Genomic DNA, 3,543 nt, shown 5'->3' with positions numbered 1-3,543 from the left:
TGTTGCCACTGTTGTGCTGCATGGTGACATGCAGTATTACATTTCCAGCCCATATTTAGAAAAGATGAAGAAGAAAAGAAAAGATATTATTTTGACTGATTTTGACCTCTTTGCTAAGATCGTCAAACTCCAGACTACAGACGAAGTAACTTGTCTCACCCTAACAGGTGCAACAAAATAAACAGGTAAGGATGTAGACGTCAAGGTAGAGCAGCCTGAACATGCCCACATGGTCCCTGCAAGCATCCATTCAGCCAAGATTGAATGAAAACACTGCAAGTGTGAAGTAGGTGCAACAGCAGCCTAGAAAGACATTAGAGAAAGCAGGCAAAACATGAAGCAGCTGAACAGGAAAATTCATCCAAAATTACCACAAGCAGTTAAAACATACTGTATATAATCACATTGCAGTGCAGCTGAGCATGGAAACTCATTCTTGGCTTTTGGAAACAGCATCCCTAAGAAACTTATCTAGGCTCAAACATTCAAACATTACATATCAAACTATCAACAGAACTAACTTTTGTTGTCATTTGCTGATGTTTATATTGTCTGAGGAGCAAAGTGAGGCTTTGAATTCCTTTTAAGCTGCAGTGTGGTGTATTACCTACTTGGGTTTTATGTGTTTGAATTAAAATTATAAACACAAGTCATAAATAAATTAACAAACTTGACAGAATTTCTGGATCAATTGTAACAATACATTAAAACAGGTGTCGTGTGAGGTCCAGCAAAGCCGCACACTATCCAGACTTTCACTTTCTCTGTACTAGGTTCACACTGTTACTTTGACACATTCTTTCCAAGAAAATGCAACTGATTCATATCTTACAAATAAACTTTATAAAAGCTGAGACATGACCTAAGTTGAAAACAGACTGGTGGCATACACCCAAGTCAGTCAAGTCATCCTTATGCTGAAATAAACTCACACACTGGCTGAGGTTATTGTAGTGGGTGGACATGCTGCCTTAAGAAAGCTGGTGAGCCACACACTGAGATGCTGTCTCCATAGCTGAAAATTCCAGTTAAATAATATGCAAAAGACTCCTGAAAGCAGGTCAGCAACGCAAATTCATTTCATGGTTTAAAGGGTCATGGTTCAAGCTACATCTTTAAATTCTGGTCGAAACCTCTCTCTAGCACGTCATGCAGTATGTCTGCATGTGATTACTGTATGTGTAGAGCACAAAACATACAATTTACTTCAATGTTACTTCAATACTATGCTTTTTCTCATGTTTGTTGACATCCAAAGCTGGCGGAGTGTTGGACTCTGCTTTTGTAGAAAGACACCAAGCACTGTTTGACACACTATATGCTGAGTTTCATCATTCTGGCTTGTGTGTTGTGATTAGAAAAATGTATGTTACCAAGGCCCCTTGCTACTGTATTCTTCTTTACTAATAACCACATACAGCTCCCAACCCCACCTCTCTTTGCTGAATTTCCATAAAATGGCTCATTTATAAATAAAAGTTCAACATTTTAACAGTGAATACAGATGTTTTACAGCAGCCTGTTGTAACCTTCAATATGACCACACTTCAAATTGCTTGTTTTTCATTAGCGTACATTAATGCTCAGACAATGACAGGTAGGAGACTGGATCCACATGCTCACAGTGCGCGCGTATGTCTATAGTGAATACACACTGAGTCATGGCAGTGCAAATAATGCGCCACTACATCATTAACAAGGTAATTTTTATGCCTGCGATTCTTCAGCGGGAAATCATGTGAACTCACAAGTCTGTATTTAGTCCAGAGAGGGGGAGAGAGGCAGAGGGAGTGAGAGGGAGAGAGATGCGGGGAGGGAGAATTTCTTCTTTGCAATTTTAACCTCTGTCCTTCACTCGTTGTCTGATTTCCACCCGGGATACAAGCCGGAGTTAAAACGATCTTTTACTGGAAATTCGTGTTCACTGGTAAGTCTGAAAGGTCTACTTTTAGCCAACAGGTACTAACTTTAATGTTTGAAATGATAAAGTTTTTATGGCCACCGACAAAAGACATTTATTGTGCGCTTTTTGTTTAATATATAGCCTATATGAATGAGTTTTGTCGACTGTATTAGCAAGTTTCATTTGTAATCCTGTGTTGGCTCAACAGGTGGTTCTCTGCGCAACGACCTGCAGAGAGCCATTATTCACTTTGATAGATCGTCTCCATCAGGACTCAACAGGGCGAAAGACAGCACGATTAATCTCTGTCGCCGCTCCCGTGTAATAAAATCAGACAGGTCGTTACAAATAATCACACTGCTGGATAAATATCTGGTGCGATAGGTAGTGAGCTGCTCAGATGCAGAAAACACCCAGCAGCTGTCCTCAGTCCTTTCTCTGCTATTCCTCTTTATTTTGTTATTCTCTGCGCATTCGTTGAGTAATAATGGTCTTAAATATTTGTGTTGGAGGCGATTTCTTTATAAGCAGAGAGGTTATGACCAGAGTGAAAACAAAGTTTGTAAATCACACCTTTCAGGGCAGATTGACAGAGATTTATGAAGCTGATGAATCTACTGCCTAAGTGTCCATTAATTGAACGGCTTAAATTAAAGCCTCTTATGTGAGCATCAAGATATGAGGGGCAGAATAAAGCGCATGTAGTTTGCCCTTCACATTTCCTGGAATTGTACATTTGAAATGTTTTTTTATATATATAGCATATATAAAGTACTTATCACTAGTGTTTGGAATATGCTCCTGCCAGTTTCTCCACTTGGTCATACCCTGAAGTTGGAAGACCTCTGATAAACCCTTTCAGTGGTGACTCACCATCCAACATCCACACGATACTTTATTAGCAGCTTCCAGTACTTTCAGTCTCTGTGACCTACTTACATTTATTTATTCATTGAACCGGGGAACGCAACATGGCATAAACATGGCGATCAATGCAACGAAATCTACTGTATGATGGCAGTTCAAATGAGTCATTTTCTGAGAATGATCCTCTGTAAACCTTTCAGCCCACATCACTGTTGAGCACGAAATCCTTGTGCACTTGCTGTTTTCCCGTCTTCCTCCTGAGTGTGTCATTAGTGAGTAAGCAGAAACAGACTAATATATATACACTAATGATGTTAATTCACTGATAATAGATCTAGTATGGAGCCCGAGGAATAAATTAACATCCAAATAGACTACATGTAAAAACAAGATCAATTCATGAAATCAAATGTGAGTTTCTATTCTGTTCATTTAAATATATTTTTAAAACGTGCTATACTTTTATTCAGTGTAAGTGAATGACTTTCACTGTCTACACAAACATGAAGAATTACAATTTTATTGGCATCATTTATTCCAGCATGTAAAAGTCCAGTTTTTAGTTGTTTTTTTTAACTGTTATGATTATTTAGATTTGATAGGAGCGGGAACTGATGTTCTTATTGACATAATACACATTTGATAATTCTCTGTTGTTGGCAGAAAAAAAACATGTAGTACTTAGCTTTGAGTCTGTGGTTTCCTAAAAAGGCCAAATGACATCATTTAAATTCACAGAAAGACAAGTCTGCAAAAGCTATGTACAGGAATGC

General features: G+C 38.4%; 1 protein-coding gene across 1 annotated transcript in view; it reads left to right on the top strand.

Moving 5' to 3' along the window:
• The first annotated feature begins 1,847 nt into the window (after positions 1-1,847).
• The window catches only part of hrh1 (histamine receptor H1), a 6,532-nt gene continuing 4,836 nt past the window's right edge, over positions 1,848-3,543 (top strand). The window contains exon 1 of the mRNA XM_020605797.1: positions 1,848-1,927. The gene's annotated coding sequence lies outside the window, so the exon portion shown is untranslated. The remainder of the gene's footprint in view (positions 1,928-3,543) is intronic.

Source organism: Monopterus albus, unplaced genomic scaffold, assembly GCF_001952655.1.
Source record: "Monopterus albus unplaced genomic scaffold, M_albus_1.0 scaffold1.1, whole genome shotgun sequence".
NCBI lineage: Eukaryota > Metazoa > Chordata > Actinopteri > Synbranchiformes > Synbranchidae > Monopterus > Monopterus albus.
Note: the sequence above shows the minus strand (reverse complement) of the source record. Positions and strands in the feature narration are given on the sequence as shown.